The sequence below is a fragment of the Mesoplodon mirus genome (assembly GCF_964341445.2).
Source record: "Mesoplodon mirus genome assembly, chromosome: 19".
Lineage (NCBI taxonomy): Eukaryota > Metazoa > Chordata > Mammalia > Artiodactyla > Ziphiidae > Mesoplodon > Mesoplodon mirus.
This window is the reverse complement of record NC_138995.1, coordinates 39,679,870-39,699,700: the sequence shown is the minus strand read 5'-3', so window position 1 is coordinate 39,699,700 and position 19,831 is coordinate 39,679,870. Positions and strand designations below refer to the sequence as shown.

Below are 19,831 nucleotides of genomic sequence, written 5' to 3'. Positions count from 1 at the left end.
CCGACTTTTCTTTCCTATCCCGCCCCGCCCCCGAGGCCCCAACTGCCCCCTCACAGCTCCCCAGCTCGCGCCGCGGGCCCTACCCGACCTCCGCACTTTCTGCATCTTGGCCTTGCATTCGCCCTCTGCTTTCTAGGCCCCTGGTGCTAAAATCTCCTTTCCTTCTGAAGAGACCCCCTCCCTTTAGGGGACGCAGATTTGTTTCCTTTTAGGATCTTCCAGCAAAACCAAAGAGCCCTCCCAGACTCCTTGATTACGCCCCTCCCGCTCCTTTTTAGGAGCTTCCTCTAGCAAAGAAATTATTTTTTCTTTCCCAGATTTCTCCTGCATTGAGGATCACTTTCCAGCAAAAATTCTTTCTTCCCACCAAGAGTCCCCCTGTTTGGAAGATCTTTCCACTGATAACCAACCAGCTCAGTCCTTCCATTTTCTCTCTCGTCTAATACTTATTTTTCCAACCGCCTTCCCCAACTCTCCATCGAAAACCCCTTTTCCTCACCAGTTCCACCCCTATTAGGCTTCTCCCAGCAAAGCTCTCCAGGTTCCTTCCCAAGAGAGGAAAAATACGGAAAGAAAGAAGATAACTCCTCTAACGACAAAATCCCTTTTCCTACCTAGATCTCCCCGGTTCAGTATTGCTTTCTTCTTTCTTCCCCAAATTGCCAATCTCCCCCAGTTTTACACCTGTGCCCTTGCTTTGGCGACCCAAGTTCTGATTGCCCCTGCCTTTCCACCACCTGCTTTCAGGGCAAAAGAAGTTGGATGAGTGTCCTGAATTGATTATCCAGCATTCCAGGAGGAAATATCTAATGGTCTGTCACCTGAACCCCCTTCACTGTGCGACCTAAACTGGGCCCTCCTGTTCCCTCGAGGTTCTTTCATTCACTCGCACTTCTCCTGGTGAGTTTCCTCCCTTTGCATTTGTCTGAGGACATCCACTTTGTCAGATGGATTCCTTTCTTTCGCAGAAGGGTTTCTCATCAATGCAAGGGTCTCTGTACCAATGGTGAAACCATTAGAAGTTGCTGCTTTGGGAGGTCAGATGAGGGAAAGGGTTATTTCTCGTACATGTTGACTGCTCTGTAGGAATGCAGACATTTATTCGATTGGTGTATGTGTTATCATTTATTGCAAAGAAACCCTTTTTTTCCCTCTAGCTCAGCAACTTAGATACCTGCAGGGGATGGGCAGGTAAAGGCCCAGACTGGCAAACCTAAGATTGTGTTCCCCATCTAAGCGATGCCAGCCAGTGGAAATGGCCAAGTGGAAATGTCGGGGCAGTGTTGCCAGAACTTTTACTTTCTTTTTTTTTTTTTTTCCAGAAGAAACCAGAACACTGTCTTTATGTGAAGCTTTTTGATCTTTAAATGTTGACAACCAATTTAATAAGTATTTAAAGACCTTTATTTAAATATTTAATATATTTATTAAAATTATTAAATTTTAAATTATTAAAGTATTTAAATATAAGTATTTAAAGACCTTATTAAAGACCACACCAAGGTGTGGGAGCTTGCAAAACACGTTACTGGCCACCAGTTTGGAATTTTGGTTTTAGGTTAGACACATATACACACCTATTTGGACCCATGCGGCCATGCTGGACTTTTTCTCTTCAGAGCAGCAGTTCTCAGACTTTTTTATCTTAGGACCCGTTTACACTTAAAAATTATTGAAGACCTCAGGGTATTTTTGTGCATGTGAACTGTATCTGCTGATATTTGCTGTATTAAAAGTTTAAACATAAATTTTTAAAAATTAATTCATTTAAAAATAGCAATAGTAAACCCATTATATATTAACATAATTGACATTTTAATTAAAAAACTATATTTCAGAAGATAAAAAATTTAGCAAGAATAGTGGCATCGTTTTGGGGGGTGCTGCGTTCGGTCTTTGTTGCTGTGCGCAGGCTTTTCTCTAGTTATGGTGAGCGGGGGCTGCTCTTCATTGCAGTGAACAGGCTTCTCATTGCAGTGGCTTCTCTTGTTGCAGAGCACGGGCTCTAGGCACATGGGCTTCAGTAGTTGTGGTTCACGGGTTTAGTTGCTCTGTGGCATGTGAGATCTTCCCGTACCAGGGCTCGAACCTGTGTCCCCTGCATTGTTAGGCGGATTCTTAACCACTGTGCCACCAGGGAAGTCCCGTTTTACATTTTTAGAGTGATCTGGAGTCTTATATCTGCTTCTGCATTCAGCCTTTTGAGATAAGTCCTGTAGCCCCTGGAAAGTTTCACTGAATGGGAAGGGCAGATAACATCTAAATATTGTTATGAAAATAATTTTGACCTCAGAGACTCCGTGAAAGACTCTCGAGGACCCCGGGGGTCCTCTCATTGTCCTTACTATGAAAATGTCTATTCTAGATTTTAACGATTGTCTGCATTTTCTGGTAGGAAGAGCTTGTGGAGTGAGAAACTTTGATGTCTCTTTTCCTCGTTTAGTTAATTCTATGTAAGAAGTCTCTCTGGCAAGTGCAGTCATAGCCTTCTGATTCCTCTATGTCGTTCTGTTTTCCAGCATAAGCTTTATATCTGCTTTTTAAATGAGCGATCAGAGGAAATGAGTGAAACTTACGGTTAAAATTATATATTGGTTCCATGGCTAGAGGAGGAGTTTTCCTTGGTTGTTCAACTGAAGAATGTAAGTGCAGAGTATAGGGCAGGAATCCCAGCGTCAAGCGTGGAATCACAGCACAGTGAGTGGTTAAGGGTGAGGGCTTTGAAGTCAGACTTCCCAGGGTTGAATGCTAAGCTTGATTTGGGACAAGTTACTTGTGTGGACTTTATTCACCTCATCCATAAAATCGGGTCAATAATACAGTTTATGCCTCAAAGGGATGTTGTGGGAATTAAATGAAGTGATATATAAGTGATTGCAGTGATGCTTGAAACATGATAACGCTTTGGTAAATGTTTGCTGCTATTCTTAGTCTTATGATGGTGGTTATTATGGGGGCCAGGCTGGAAGGTAAGTGGGGACTGTGGGACCTGGAGGCCATTGCCCCATCCAGAGATGGCCGTTGTCCCTCACTCTATCCTATTATTACCTATCCGGGAATATCAAATCTAATCATTTTCAAGAGAAGCCAGAAAGCCATATCTCTAGGTGTAATCTCCCCATTAAAAAAAATGTTGGTGGCTGATCCAATTTTTATTTATTTTTTATTTTTGGGGTATTCAGGCAATCTGATCCAATTTTTTTTTCTTTTCTTTTTTTTTTGATCCAATTTTTTAAAACCCTGTGTAGGTTAAACAAAAGAAGCCTGTAGTTTACAACAATGTTTGGAGTGGGAAAATAAGGAAAGAATTGGCATCGGCGGGGTAAAAGCTGCAAGTCTCTCCTACCTCCCAGCTCCCAACAACCTGATGTTACTGAGACATGATCACTGTCTCCCTGGTAACACTGATGCACAGAGAGGAAGAGAAGGTGGCTCTTGGTGGGGAGGGGGAGGTGGCAAAGCTGACACACCAACAGGTTAGGGCTGCTCAAAGAGGAAGAGAGGTGGCCCAATGGAATCCTGTCACTCATAAGGAAAGGGATGCTGAGAGCCTTCTTTGATCAGAGTGCTGTGACCAGCAGGATGCTATAAGAAGTATAGACACATAAGGTAGAGTCAAAGTCATCCTAGAGCTTATAGTCCGGGGGAAAATAGAAGAACCTGAAAGATAATTAAAATTTGAAGCCATTCAGGATGAGTGTTACATGGATTTTCAGACAAGTGCTTATCAGAGTTCAGAGGAGGGGGAAATAATCTCAGACTTAGTTATGTTGGGAGTATTCTCTGCAGTAGAGGGGGCGTTTCGGTCTTATTTGGAAGCGTTTCATTTGGTAAAGCCGAGTGAAGAGAAGGTGGTCAAGGGCAACGGCACAAATCCGTGTCATAAATTCAGATGTCTCGAGGGGCTGGGCAGGGCATATAGATGAGCGTTATGGCCAGGTGTGAGAGGTTAGGGAGTGGTGAGGACTGTGGCAAACTGGAGAGTGCATGCTGTGTCTAAAGGCAGCTGTGGCTTCTCAGCTCCAGCCAGTTGTTGCTTTGTGGACTCAGTGTTGACAGAGCATCAGATATTTTTCCCCAGGTTTTTAAATAGAATTTGGATAACCTTATTTTCAATGCAGTGTCCCAGGTGGTAGCCACAAGCCATTTGTAGCTAACTTAATTAAAATTCAATAAAATAAAGAACTTAGTCAGTTCTTGTCAGTTGCACTAGCTGCATTTCTAGCTGCTCATTAACTGCACGTGCTGAGTGGCTGTCATTGGACAATGCAGATTTAGAACATTTCCAGCAGCTCAGAAAGTTCTTTTGGACGGTGACACTCTGTCCAAAGAAACTCTGACAGATTTTTCAACTTGGTAACTAATTGAAAAATATTGAAATTTACTGCAGGCTGAGTAAAACATTTTTATAGAACAGGTAGATATTGAAATTGTTCTCTCCCTTCCCTCCAAACAAGGCCTCAGTAAATATTATTTACCTAATTGTGGATTTATGGCTGCGGTCTAGAATCTATGGTGGGTTACTTTCCCACGAGGTTGTAGCATTTCACAGGAGAATCTCTTTCTCCTCCTACCCCACCAGTCGTGGAATGATAGGCCTTTTTATTATTTTTATTTTTATTTATTTTATTTTATTATTTTGTAGTACGCAGGCCTCTCACCGCTGTGGCCTCTTCCGTTGCGGAGCACAGGCTCGGGACGCACAGGCCCAGCGGCCATGGCTCGTGTGCCCAGCCGCTCCGTGGCATGTGGGATCCTCCCGGACTGGGGCACGAACCCGTGTCCCCTGCCTCGGCAGGCAGACTGTCAACCACTGTGCCACCAGGGAAGCCCCGATAGGCCTTTTTCAAAAGAAAAAAAAAATTTCTTTGGATCCTCAGTGTTGACTTAAACTGTTTTTTAAACAATTAAACAAGGCCTAAATGATGCTAAAATGAGGCACAAGTTCCTAAAGCTTACAGCTCTCATGCCACCATAAAGCCAGTCAATTTGCCAATCAAATAGAAACAAAGCAACCAAACTAATGTAACTCAAATTACAAACATTAATTTAATGAGAGGGCTGCTATTTTGCTGGAATTTAACGGCTTCCTTGAAACAAATACTTTGCAGACTGCCACACCGGGCCCTTTTGGGTTTAACAGCCCCTGTGGTATCTCAGATCTCCCATCCCTTTTTCAGTTTGAACTGCAGCAAAACCTCCACTTGTACCATGATGTCCACTGGCTTTAGTTGAGCCCAAAAGCATTATCATGAGCTCAGTCCACCTCTGTCCCCTTCTCATTAGCCTGCGGCAATTAAAGTAGTCCTAGTCAGCGTCAGTGGCATTAGTGCAATCACAAACAAAGCCCGGGCATTGAAACCAAATGGTCGTATTACTGGGTTACAAAGTGGTAATCCAGTAATCCAGATCTACAGATTTTCTTGTTTAGATTGTTCTCAAAACGAAAGCACAAAATTACAAAATTCTTGTAAAGAGTAGTTGGACGCTTGGGAATGTCTCCCGGGGACCAGAAACCCTGCCCTACAGGGAGTAGCGGGGAGCTCTGTGCATAGAAGGTGCTAAAACTTGTTGAATTGAATGTATCTGTTGACAGAACAAGAGCAAGTTCAGTACTGGTTGAGCGGGGGGGCGGGGGGGGTGTTGTTTTACTATCTGGAAAAGGATGTAAATGTCAAAGCCCAGCCTTTGGACTTCTGGCGTGCCTGCCTGAGGTTGTAACCGGACCAGTTTGTTCTATGGACTGTAGGAGTATGTTGGAAGGAAGGCGATTTCGGCATTGGGGAAATCCCGAGACATAATCCTGTGTTCCACCCCGCCCCCACTGGCACCTTTTGTGTTTTCTAGTATAATTGGTGCAGTGCGGTTTACAGATTAATTTATAGGGAATCAGTATTGTGCAGCGGGTAAGAACACAAGCTCTAAAGTCAAGATACCTGGGTTTGGGCTTCCCTGGTGGCGCAGTGGTTGAGCGTCCGCCTGCCGATGCAGGGGACACGGGTTCGTGCCCCGGTCCGGGAAGATCCCACATGCCGTGGAGTGGCTGGGCCCGTGAGCCATGGCCGCTGAGCCTGTGCGTCCAGAGCCTGTGCTCCGCAACGGGAGAGGCCACAACAGTGAGAGGCCCGCGTACCGCAAAAAAAAATATACAAAAAAAAAAAATAATCTGGGTTTAAGATCTGGTTCAACTACCTGTTAGTTGTGTGGCTGTGGACAAATGATTTACCCTCTCAGAGTCCCTTTTCTTCTCTGCAAAGTGGGAGTAATGATAGAACCGACCTCGGGGTCGTTGCAAGGGGTGAGTGAATTAAGGCCCGAAGAGCACTTGGTGTGCTGCCTGACCAGGAGAAAACGCTTACAGCTTTACTTTAGAAGATGTTGCTTTATGTTCCTTTTAAGTAATGCTTTATGTTTTATATTATTTGCTTGTTTTTATAGTCGGGAGGTGAAGGAGATGGGCTCTTTTCCCCTTGGAGTGCTGGGAACACTTTAGAGCAGCACTGTAGAAGAAACTTTGGAATTGGCAGAGAAATTCACTTTGCCTTAAAATATAAACTTCTGTCATCCACATTCCCTTGTCTGCAATTTAGAATTCCCAGAAGCTCTGAAAATGCTGAGGTGGCTCAGACCTCTTTGTGGCCACACCTGAACTCACATATTGCTCGTTCCTGTCTTTATTTATTCTGTTTACTCTGAGCTGTCAGGGTTTCAATGCAGAAAGAATGACTTGGTCACCAGGTGCTGCCCTGGACCCACTGGCGGTTACTTACAGTGTGGCGTATGCATTGATTTACCTTTCTGAATCCCTCAGATTGTGAATTCTGAAACTCACTTGGGTCCCGGAGTTCTGGTACAGGATTTCAGACCTGCACTGAACTTTAATTTGAGCCCCCTCAGTAGGCTACTTAACACAGACACACAGGTGGACACATAATGTGACACTCAGACGTTACACTTGCAGCTAGTCTATTCCATTGCAACATGAAAGGTTTAAAAACAGTCGAAACCTATGGTCTAGGAAACTAGCCCAAACTCCAGTTATTCTAGGATCCACTCGATTTATCAGTGAGTCGTCAAGCGTTTATTAAATGTCTCGCTGTGGACAGAATTACGCGTGATAGCCCAGAATGGAAACAACCCGAATACTCATCAGCAGATGAATGGATGAAGAAAATGTGTTCTATCCACACAGTGGAATAGTGTTCATCCATAAAAGGGAATAAAGTGATGATATGTGCCCCAAGGGGGGGATCAAACTCGAAAATGCTATGCTTAGTGAAAGCAGCCGGACAGAAAAGGCTGCATATTGTTTGATGCCATTTATGTGAAATGGATGGCCCTCTCCATACTTTGCATATGTCATAACTTTTTGTTGAAAAACTGGACATTTTGAATATTATAATATGGTACCTCTGGGAATCAGATCTCCCCCGCACCTCCACCCCAGGCTTTGCTGTTGTCCAGTGTGGGTTCTAATTGTTTGTTCGTTTAGTGACTTCTCTAGGCTATTTTTAGAAAGACTGTATTTTTTGTCATGTGTGGTCAGTGAAGTCTCTCTTCTGAGATTTGACAGAGATTTCCTTAAGTGTCCAAAGAGACATTTGACAGAGATTTCCTTAAATATTCAAAGCAAAACAAACAAACCCCACATCAAACAACTCACAGTCTCTGCAGTTGACATCTGGGTGAGTGTTGGGACAGGCCTTCAACATTCAGCAGGCAGCTTACAGCTTACATCGGGTCTTCATTGCTGTGCGCAGGCTTTCTCTAGTTGCGGCGAGCGGGGGCTACTCTTCATTGCGGTGCACGGGCTTCTCATTGCAGTGGCTTCTCTTGTTGCGGAGTGTGGGCTCCAGGCATGCGGGCTTCAGTAGTTGTGGCACGTGGGCTCAGTAGTTGTGGCGCACGGGCTTAGTTGCTCCGTGACATGTGAGATCTTCCCGGATCAGGGATCGAACCCGTGTCCCCTGCAGCGGCAGGCGGACTCCTAACCACTGCACCACCAGGGAAGTCCAATAGCTCTTTGTTTTTTATTACTGGATAATATCCCATTATATGATGTACCGCAGTTCGTTTATGCATTCTTCTGTTGAGAGACATCTTGGTTGCTTCCAGTTTTTGGCAGTTACGAATAAAGCTGCTATAAACATTTGTATGGACATAAGTTTTCAGCTTATTGGGGTGGATACCTAGAAGTGCGATGGCTGGATGGTATGGTAAGGCCCTGTTTATGTTTAGCTTTGTAAGAAACTGCCAGTGTGGAGCCCTTTCAGAGCCCTTGTTCCCCAAAGCATCTCACTCTCCAGCTTTTCTCCCTGGCTTTCAGTGCTGTCTGTTGTCGGCCTCAGTTAATATCCTTTGCCCCAGGCTGCAGTGACTGGTTGACTGCCTTGAATGTTTTTGACAAATGCCTTCCCCATGGCCACTCTCTGCTCTGAGCAAATTCTGAGTTAGACACAACTCAGAAGGCAACTCCCAAAGGCAACACCTTTTCATTAGACCTTCAGCAGCTATTTGACAGGTCAGGACAGACAGCCTCAGTTCTTTGAGAACAAGGTCCCGTCTGCTGCCTCCCACACCAGGAACCCACAAGAGAAGGGGGGTGCTGTCTTCAGAATCACTGCTGAGCTGGAGAGTGGGGAAGCGGGGGTGGTTCATTCACCTTTCTCTTGATAAGTGTTTGCTTGGTTGCTGTAAACCTTACTATTTTCCACAGTTCAGACAAGGTAGATTGTTTTCACTGTTTCTATGCTGGCATGGGTGGGAAGTTTTTCAATTAGTAATTCAAGCTTTTTACCCTTATAGGTCTTTTCAGATAGTCTGTTTCCTCGAGTCAGTTTTGGTAATTTCTATCTTTCTAGAAATCTGTCCGTTTTTCTCTGAGTTGCCTAATTTGTTGGCATGCAGTTGTTTATAGTATTCCTTTACAATCCTTTTAATTTTGTAAGATCATGAGTGATGTCCCTTCTTTAATTTCTGATTTTAATATTTTGACTCTTTTCTCTCTTTTTCTTTTTAGGATCAGTTCTACTAGTTTACATGTTACATAGTTTATTCCTTTTGTCTGGCGGTTACGGTTAGATTCTTTGAGTGTGAATACTTAAAGTATGAAGTTAATCTTCATCTTTCTTTTTGTTTTTACTAAATGATTCAAAACCTGTGGTAGTGTTTGAGCCAAAGTCTACAAGGTACAGTCTTATGCCTTGTCTGGAAAAGTCTGTGTAGACTCTTGAATACTGGTTTTCCTGTGCATTGAGTTCTGCGCTGACTCCTGCCTTTCCTCACTCTGCAGGTGGTGGTAGTCCTTGTCTTCTAGCCTCGTTTCTGTTGAGAAGTTGTAAAGGATCTGCCTGGTCTTCCTGGTAGTCTTTAGGGTTTTCTCTTGGTCTTTAGGGTTCTGCAGTTCTGCTTGTGTGTCGAGGAGTGAATTCATTTTTTTTTTGTCCTGCTCTGGCCTTGCAGTGCTTGTTCATGATTAACCATATACCTTCAAGAATCATATCTTTAAGTCTGGAGCCCTGTGTTTCCGCAGTTCTGGAAATCCCTCCGCCATCCTGAGGTACCATGTCTTCTCCATCCTCTCCTCTTCCCTTTCAGGACCCCGTTTAGGCATATGTTGGGCTTTTGCATTTGCTTCTTCATTTGTATTTTCCATTTGTTTCTCTCTCTGCACTGAATTCTGGGGGAGAATTATCTTCAGATTGCTCTGCCCGTTCATTATTTGTCTCTTCAGCACTGTTTATCTGCTGTTTAACCCTCCCAGTGAGTTTTAAATTTAAAAGTCTTTCATTTCTAGAAGTTTCATTTGTTTCTTTTAAAAAAGTCTTTGCCCCTTGTGTCTTCTTCTTTTCTCTGCTAGGTTTTGTTGTCTCTCGTCCTGTTTTGAACTAGTTCTTGTGATGCTTTTCAAGGCTTGTGTGCGGTGTTTTTCTTTCATTTATTTAGTTTTCCTGTGGATGGCTTGGCTCTTCCAGGGTCCCAGGTCTCCCTTGCCTGTGAACTCAAGTCCCTGTTTCCTTTTCCATGTGTTTGTTACAACCTCAGGTCCCAGCCTCCAGGGTAGTGCCCTTTAAGAGAAATATAATATGAGCCATGTATATAATTTAAAATTTGCAAATAGCCACATTAAAAAATAAAGAGGTAGATGAAATTAATTTTAATAACATATTACGTTTAAGCCAGTAGATCCGAAATATTCTCATTTCAACATGTAATCAATATGAGAATGAATTATTTGGGGTACTAAGTCTTCCAAATCCAGTGTATTTGACACTCACAGCAGGTCTCAATTCGGGGCCACATTTCAAGTGTGTCATCACCACATGTGACTGGTGGCCACCATATTGGATGACAGTTCCAGGCCCTGTATTGGAGTCTGACTTTCCCCTTGGGCCAACTTGTGCTCGCACCTGTGGCTTTGAGTTTCCTCATTGTTGCTGGCACTTGGGGTCTTACCTGTCTCTTGAGCTTGACTCTGTATTAAAAATGGTCTTTTCTCATATCTCTATGTGTTTATAGTTGGAGAAAGAGGTCAGTTTAGTCCACCATGTTGCCAAAATCCTTTCATTTATTCCTTACAACAATCTTTTTTTTCTTCTTCTTCTTTTTTTTTTAATTTTTATAGGAGTATAGTTGATTTACAATGTTGTGTTAGTTTCAGATGTACAGCAAAGTGAATCAGTTATACATATACATATATCAACTCTTTTTTGAGATTCGTTTCCCATATAGGCCATTACAGAGTATTGAGTAGAGTTACCTGTACTATACAGTAGGTTCTTATTAGTTATCTGTTTTATATATAGTAGTGTGTATGTCAATCCCAATCTCACAATTTATCCCTTCCCCCCACCATCCCCTGGTAAACATAAATTTGTTTTCTACATCCATGACTCTACTTCCGTTTTATAAATAAGTTCATTTGTATCCCCCTTTTTTTAGATTCCACATATAAGTGATATCATATGATATTTGTCTTTCTGTGTCTGACTTACTTCACTCAGTATGACAATCTCTAGGTCCATCCATGTTGCTGCAGATGGCATTAGTTTGTTCTCTTTTATTGCTGAGTAATATTGCATTGTATATATGTACCACATCTTCTTTATCCATTCGTCTGTTGATGGACATTTCGGTTGCTATTTCCTTACAACACTCTTATGATGGAGGTACTCTTACGCTCAGTTTACAGATGAGGAAACGAGGGCTCATGGACCTTAAGTGACTTGCCCAAGGTCATGTGGCTGTTAAGTGGCCTAGAACAAACCCCCATACAGATCTGTTTGAATTCCAAGTCCACGCTCTATCCACCATGTGTGTTGCCATCTCATAATTGTGATTCCTCCTCGTTCATTCTCAGGAAATAAACACCACCAAGAGCTCTCTCCTCCCTGACTCCTTACACAGCCTTGCTTGTCTAGAGAGTAGCTGTTGGCTGAGACCTGGTAGTGGAGAGCCATGGACCAGTGCAGCCTGGGGGACAAGGGCACCCTTCCATCCGAGATGCACCTCCCTTCGTTTCCCGAGAGCCAGGCACTCAAATGCAGTGACACCCTCAACCGGGATCTGGGGCCTGGCTCACGAGACCTGCTGTACGACGGCCTGAGCCACTTGGACCTGGAGCCCAGCCTCCTGATGCCTGACGCGCCCAGCGAGATGCTGGAGGACAACTTGGATGCCCTGTCCGTGTATTCAGGGAAGGACAGTGACTCCATGAAGCCGCTGGTGGAGTATGCAGATCCGGAATCTCAGACTGCCTTACAATAATACCCACTCTGCTTTCCCCCCAGAGTGCCAGCGGTAAGAAGCAAAAGAAGAAATGAAAGTAAAAGTGCTTTGCAGGCTGGGAAGCACTGGACAGATGGTAGTGATTTTTACCACTACTGTTAGAATACCTTCCCACAGTCCATTGATGCAGTTCTAAGTCTTTCTCTTCCGCAGCGGAGGAGCAAAGGGAGAACTAGTGGAACAGTCAGAGACGTTGGTTACATCACCTTTTGGTTTACCTTTGTTTTTAACCCACTTCATGGGTTCTTGGGTAAGTTGCTTAGAGCTCCTTCGTATTTATAATCACACCACACGCATGGAAGGCCACATCCGGAACAGCCCTGCAGAACAAATGTCAATGTTAATTGGGATCAGCAGCTCAAGAACTGTCCTGCATGCTCGCTAGAATGAAAGACTGCCGAGGCCCGCACTCCACACAATGTAGACAGGCCGTTAGCCTTGTCCCCGTGTTGGAACCATGGCTAAATGTGAAATCCTAGAAACCAAGGCCATCCTTGGTATTGCAGGTGCTGGGCCAGGCCTGGTTACAGTAATTAAGGTTCTCAACCTGAACCACAGAAATTACCTAAAAATGCTGCTAGGGTGAGTACGTGTGCGTTTTGCTGGGCAGAGAAACTGTGATATTTCACCAGATTTTCATATGGGTCTGTGCCCCCCAGTGAATGTTACAAAGCATTAATCTAGTTCAATTTTTCCTAATTTGTTTTAAACTTGAGGATTTTTTTTTTGGTTACCTTATTTAAAAAAATCCACTGAACGTTAAATTTTAACTCTTTACACTTCTCTAACTTAAATTCAGATTCATACAAATGGACATGCTTATATATTTTAATTAGAAAGTGATATATATTTGTATAGAAAAGTTAGAAAATAAAGAAAAGTAATAACAATTAAAATCCCCACCATGGCTCCCACACGTGGATTTTTAAAAAACGTAGGTGAGGCCACTAGGGTACACATGGTTTTGCAGAGATGTATTAAGTGTCTAATTCATTTGAAGTTTCTAAAACTTAGTGAGTCTGCTTTCTTATATGAAGGTAGACTATTCGGTTGTCATTGTAATGGTTATTCCATTGTATTGCCGGACCATATTCTTGCCTGATAGACTGTTAGAGTGGATCTGTGAATAACTTGTCCATTGACTTTTCTCTTGGATGAGTTCTTCGCACATATTCCTCCCTGTAGGCTTGCTGGTCGGAGAACACACACAGTTTTAGAGCTTGTGCACATGCTTTCTGGGAAGAGCAAGTGGCTTCCCGGGCCAGTGACTCAATGTGCCTGTTTTTCAGTGTCCCTGCCAATTTTTTTGAAACCACATTTTGTTCTCTAGTTTAACAGTTGCTTTAATAAGCATTTAATTAATTTATTTATTTTTAGAGAAAACCTTCTGTTTGTTTATTTAGGCTGCGTTGGGTCTTCGTTGCTGCACGCGGGCTTTCTCTATTTGTGGCGAGCGGGGGCTACTCTTCTTTGCGGTGTACGGGCTCTTCACCGCGGTGGCTTCTCGTTGCAGAGCACGGGCTCTAGGTGCATGGGCTTCAGTAATTGTGGCACGTGGGCTCAGTAGTTGTGGCTTGCGGGCTGTAGAGTGCAGGCTCAGTAGTTGTGGCGCACGGGCTTAGTTGCTCCGCAGCATGTGGGATCTTCCCAGACCAGGGCTCGAACCCGTGTCCCCTGCATTGGCAGGCGGATTCTTAACCACTGTGCCACCAGGGAGGTCCTAATGAGCATTTGATTTGATTTGATTTGATTTTTATTTATTTATTTTAAATACTCATCTTTTTAAAAAATAATACTTATTATTTATTTATTTGGTTGCACCAGGTGTTAGTTGTGGCAGGCGGGCTCCCTAGTTGTGGTATGCGAACTCTTAGTTGCCACATGCATATGGGATCTAGTTCCCTGGCCAGGGATCGAACCCGGGCCCCCTGCATTGGGAGCGCGGAGTCTTATCCACTGTGCCACCAGGGAAGTCCTCTAATGAACATTTTAAAAGTAAGTTATCAAGGCAAGGACTTTCCTACATGGGAGTCCTATTTTCCCTCATTTAAACTGTTAGAATCATTCGACCACTCAACACAGCAGCTTTTCGTATGAAGAAGATGTAGACCAGACAGGTTAAGTGACAAATGGCCAGAGACAGAGTTGGGATGAGAGTCAAGGTTCCTTTCTGCTGTGTCTCTCAAGCTACATCTCAGCCACAGAGAATTAGCATTTGGGGTCCTTTAGTGCAGTATGCACGCCCTGACCTGTTGGATTCTTGGGTCCAGCCTCTGCTGCATCCTAGATGAAGGGCAGTTTTTAAACTTGCTATCACGTGAGGCAGTCTAATCCATCTTAAGGGGTAGAAAACTCTTCCATGATTCATCCATCCAATAGTTACTGTGTGCCTACGAGTACAGGAATGGGAATCCCAGGAGCTAGGAACACAGCAGCAAGCCTGCAGAGTTCTTAGGTCTTGTATCCACTGTCCTTACGTCTCTAGTGATTTAAAATCAGCTTCCCTATACTTTTTTTTACACATCTTTTTAATATAAATTTATTTATTTATTTTTGGCTGCATTGGGTCTTCGTTGCTGCATGTGGGCTTTCCCTAGTTGCAGCAAGCGGGGGCTACTTTTCGTTGCGGTTCACGGGCTTGTCATTGAGGTGGCTTCTCTTGTTGCGGAGCACGGACTCTGGGCGCGTGGGCTTCAGTAGTTGTGGCTCGTGGGCTCTAGAGCGCAGGCTCAGTAGTTGTGGCGCACGGGCTTTGCTGCTCCGCAGCATGTGGGATCTTCCTGGACCAGGGCCCGACCCCATGTCCCTTGCATTGGCAGGCGGATTCTTAATCACTGCGCCACCAGGGAAGTCCCTCTCTTTACCTTTTATTCATCAAATCTAGCTCTGCCCCTTGTAGCAAGACAGAAGCAGTGTGCTCCCTCCTCCACATCCTGGCCCTTCAGCTACTTGAAGACATCTCCCTCTCCCACATGGACATTCCCAGCCTCTTCACCTGTTCCTCTGATGAGGTGATTCGTGGAAATACCTTTTATCATTTACCCAAGAAGTACATAAACATGGAAAATTCAGATATACAGGAAAAGGAAAATTAAGTTGATCCATGATGCTACCAATGAATCCCATTCTGTTTGTTTGTATTCAAATTTATTTGTCCCTTCTAAAGACTAGATCATTCCGTTTTTCAGCAATCCTCTTGTTAGTGGCACAGCACTTAGTGGTATGGCATGAACATCCTTTCACGTCATCAGATATTTTCCTACAGTTGTATCTTAAATGCCTGAGCCATAGACCATTGAGACCAGAATACAGTCACCCACCTGCCCTCGTGTCAGTTATTAGGTGGTTTCTCACATTTCACCAGGAAAAACAATGCTGCAGTTAACTCGCTTGCAGTTCACTGCAAGATCTCCGTTAATTTGTACAGATCTGCCTTAATTTCCTTAATTAAAAACCCAGAGTGGAATTGGCTGGGAGAAAGGACTTAAACTTTTCTAAGATTTTGCATTGTGCATTTCTGGATTGCACTTGCAAGTGTGCTGTTGATGTTACTGTCATGAAGTCCTGCCTGTCCAGTCACTCTGTCCTGGAAGCACTCAGACTGTTGCTGTCCCCTCCCTTACGCCCCAAGTGTGGCTTGAAGCTTGGGTGCTGCCCTGGAGGAGTGGCCTGACCAGGGTCCCTTCTCCCCCTCACCTGGTGCTAAGCCTGGTCTTCTCTGCGAGTGAAGCTGCTGAAGTTGGGGTTCTTGGCCAACTCCCTGAGTTGGACTCGGCTGCTGAAGTTGGTGCGAGGGTGGTAGAGTGCTTCCGCCTGGGCTCCGATGTCCCCGGATGTCATAACCTGTGCTTTCTCCCTCTGTCTAGACCTGGGGCTAGGCGTGGCCAAGGTGCCCAAAGAGGCTAACGAAGGAGTCAGGGCCACGTCTGGGAGCACAAGGAAAGGAAAGCGGCAGCACAGGTCCCCTCAGAACCCACTCCTGGACTGCAGCCTCTGCGGGAAGGTGTTCAGCAGCGCCAGTCCTCTCAGCAAGCACTACCTGACCCACAGCCAGGAGAGGAGACACGTGTGCAAAATGTTCAGCAAGGCCTTTAAGCGTCAAGACCACCTGTATGTAGGAGTCTGGTCGGGACGTCTATTCAGGGGGTTGCTGGGGGCTGGGCGTGCTCCTGGTTCTTTTGCATCCCCTCCCATCCACCTGCACCGCCCCCCACCGTCAGGTGTCCCAGGTGTGTGCAACCTGTTCTCCTCCCACGGCCAGTGTTTGTGGGGGGCAGGGCCTACACTGCCCTGGACAGCCCGCCCTCCCCAGCCTCCAGATTCACTCCAGTGAGGAGAATGCTGCTGCGATTTGCAGACAGGACCCTTGTGCTTTAAAAACACACTCCAGAGGCTATTTTGTCATGGAGGGAGTTTGGCTAACTCTGTAGAGAACTTTTCAGAGTCCCTGGTAGGTGTCTGAGCAGAACAGATATGCACTCCATGAGGAATATATGTTGGGATAACACCAGGGCATAAGGGGTTCTGAGATGCCTGTTTCTAGAACATGGCAATGGAGTGTTCACTCTTTTTTTTTCCGTTTTTAATTCCCCCTTTTATTAACTCAGTTTTTGTTTAAACTTGACTTTACAAAGCAGGATCAGTGCAAGAGGAGCAGAATTCCATTTGTTCTTCATGTCTTAGAAATGATAAGCTTTTCTTGCTGCCGAGGGAGGAGAGACAGACTTTCAAACTGAGAGACTGGTACGTGGGAGAGGTCGATCCCTTGCATGTTTACAGCTCGCCCAGCCTTTACTGACGCTTCGATGGATCCCGCTTTCATTGTATCCTCTCCCCTCTCGCCATTAAGGATGGGAAATGATTTACTCCTGTCACAAGCTGGTAACAGGGCTAGAAAGTGGGTCTCCAGATGCCCTCTCTGCTGCTTCCTTCAGATGGAGGCCAAGGGTCCACGTTTGGGAAAGGGTTTCATTATTTACTGGGTCCCATTGATTAGAACCATCCGGAGTAGGATTGTTGGGAACCCAGAGGGTGATTTACCCATTTGTTTATATTTATAATATATTAATGCAGATATAAGTATGATGTAAATATAATACATACTTGCATTCATTTATGTTTGCAGAAATTATAGGCAAATTTGGCTTTTTCTTTTTCTTTTTTTTTTTTTTTGCTGTGGGGCTCCCAGGTCACTGTCTAGAGGACTCCTGTGGGAAGGCAAAGACTCTTTGTTCAAGGAAGGATCATCCCCAAGTTAGCATTTCCTCAAGTGCGTTCTCAGAACTCTGGTTCTCTGGTTCTCGGGGATGCTAAACGGGTCTATTTAAAAAAATGGTTTTGTGGGCAAATAAGTTTGAGAGACATGGAAAGTTCAACAGATCTCTCCTTATGTGCTCTGTGGCTTTTCAGTTTGCTCCTAGGAACCTCCAAGAAGTAAAGAGTGTTTTTCCCAAACTTATTTGCCAGCTGAGCCCAAGTCCTCAGGGAGCAACTCTGGAGACTGGTGTTCCTTAGGAACCCACTTTGGGGAACTCTGACTTGGCTCCCACTGATTTTTTTAATCTCAGATTAGGGGTTTGCTTAGGGGTGAGGGCAAGAGCTCCCCCTTCCAGACGGCTTTGGCCGTAGCAGGGGTCTTTCCTCATAGGGTCTGAGCACAGTTTCTGAGTTGCGATGCTACTGCCCCCTGGGGACACACCTGGGTTCCTGCAGTTAGTGACCCTCGCCAAGACACCCACTAACTTTCTCCTCATGTGATTCCAGGACTGGGCACACGCTCACTCACCAGAAGACCAAGCCCTTTGTGTGCATTGAGCAGGGCTGCAGCAAGAGCTACTGCGACTACCGCTCCCTGCACTGGCACTACGAGGTCCAGCACGGCCTGTGCATCCTCAAGGAGCCCACCCCCCCCGGAGGAGGAGACCTGCGGGAACTCACCCCATACGCACGAGGTGGCAAGCCAGCCCGCACCCGCGAGCCTGTGGTCCCTGGTGCCCCCGGAAACCCCATTCCCCAGCTCCCTCTTGCCCAACCGAGACCTCCTGTCCTGTATCATGAGCAGCATCGTCTGCCAGAAGATCCCTTCTCCCGGGCCAGCCCCGGGAGGGCCTTCAGACAGCGGCGAAGGGAGGAACACGGCCTGTTCCTCCCTGCCCTCGTCAGGGTCCTCCTTCTGGGGCCCAGCCAGCACCCCGGCGGCCCCAGGAGCCCTGGGCATTGAGGTTCCCTAGGAGCCCCGTCCCCCACGGAAGGAGCCGGGCACGGACGTGTTCACAGCCATCCACTCGTGGGCAGCGGAGAACAGCGGCCCAACCCAGCTGAGCCGGAGCTGCCCCTGCTCCAGCCCCCATCATCCCTGGAGAGCTGGCCCGAGGGCGCTCCCCTGCCCGCCTGCCTGCCTCTGTTCCATAGCCAGACTGTCCCCGCCAGTTCCCAGCCATCAAGCCACAGTTTCCAGTGGCTCTGAAACCTGTCGGGCTGCCCTAAGAGCAAAGGAAACAGTATGTTTGTCGTCCACAAGCCCTCGGCAGTGTCGTCCCGGGAGGGCTCCGAGCCTGGCCCCGGGCTCAGCAGCGACTCCCCTGCGGGGGAGCCCTCACCCAGTCGGGGCACCTGTCTGGAGGCCATGCCGCCCTTCCCTCTCACGCTCCTGAAGGCACCAGGGGAGGCCGCCCTTCCCTCTCACGCTCCTGAAGGAACCAGGGGAGGCCTGGGCTTCCAAGAGGCGCAAGTTCGACTGCGACTCCTTGCGGCAGAACCCTGGTGAGCCTGTCCCCCAGGGCAGCCCAAAGTCCAGCGGCCTCCCGTCCGATGCCACTCCGCTCTTCCGGCAGCTGTTCCTGAGGTCTCAGGAGTCTCTGGTGAGCCACGAGCAGATGCAGGTGTTCCAGATGATCACCAAATCCCAGCGGATCTCCTCCCACACCCAGGTGCCGCCGCCTCCTCCCAGCTTCCCACACCCGACGGCAAGCAAATTGCCCTGAAGTCACTGCAGGGGCCGTGGCCACATTAGCCCCCGCCTATGGCGCCCACTGTTGACTTTCTCCATGCTGGCCCCGTGAACCCTGAGCCAGAGGGATCCCTAACCCGCAGTAGAAAATCCAAACCTGCTTTCCCCACAGAAGCCTCCCCCAGCAGCGTGAGCCAGGACACAAAGGGAAGACCAAAAGTGGCTGCTGCTCCACCTGCCCTCACAGTGTCGTCCCTGGACCCTCCTGGGAAGCCAGACATCTCTCTGGCCAAGCAGTTGAGATCCTCGAAAGGGACCTTGGGCCCGTGGGACATCTTCTCCCCCGGGGCCCTGCGTCAGACCCAGTTAGGAGGAGAGGAGCCATCCAGAGCCCACCTCGCAGGGAAGCAGGCCCAGGCTGAGAATTGCATGGCTTCCAGGGCCACAAAAGGTGAAGAGGGCCCGGCCTGCTCCAAGGGCCGAGGATACAGGCTCATCTCTGGCAACTCCAGGGCCCAGCACTTTTCAGGCTTCCGGAAGGAGAAGGTGAAAATGGATATGTGCTGTGCGGCTTCTCCAAGCCAGGTAGCCATGGCCTCATTCTCATCGTCGGCCGGGCCTCCAGCGGATCCTCCCTGGGACTCCAAGTCCAAGCTGACGATATTCAACAGGATCCAGGTACCAGGGCCCTCTCACGGGAGCTGACCATGCGGGAGGCAGAGTCTCGTCCTTACCTGTGTCCGTGTTTCTGACTTGTCCAGGCACTGTATTTAACCTCAGCAAATCCTCAGATGCAGTTTGTTTACAGAGGGGGGAATGAAGGTCCAGAGAAGTGATGGTTCCTCCCATCACCCTCCACCCTGCAACACACACACACAAAACAGAACAGGGCTTTAGAGTTGTCAGAGACACTTTGCATCATGTTTCTTCACTAACCTTTTTCTATTTGCTTTCTTTCTGCCTTTCGCTTCCTTTTGGATTTGCCTCCTTCACTTCTTCAGAGAATGTAAAGGCAGAGCTCCTTTGCCCTTGATATTTGTACGTGAAATGCTGTGTCTATTCTGGTTGTGAATCACAGGTCCATAAGTCCGACTT

General features: G+C 46.5%; 1 pseudogene across 1 annotated transcript in view; it reads left to right on the top strand.

Moving 5' to 3' along the window:
- Positions 1-801: 801 nt before the first annotated feature.
- Positions 802-19,831, top strand: part of LOC309794761 (zinc finger protein 541-like) — a 50,527-nt pseudogene continuing 31,497 nt past the window's right edge. Inside the window, exons 1-4 of the transcript in view lie at positions 802-900; positions 11,360-11,764; positions 15,654-15,897; positions 17,551-19,414. The product of the transcript in view is annotated as a zinc finger protein 541-like (transcript). The remainder of the gene's footprint in view (positions 901-11,359; positions 11,765-15,653; positions 15,898-17,550; positions 19,415-19,831) is intronic.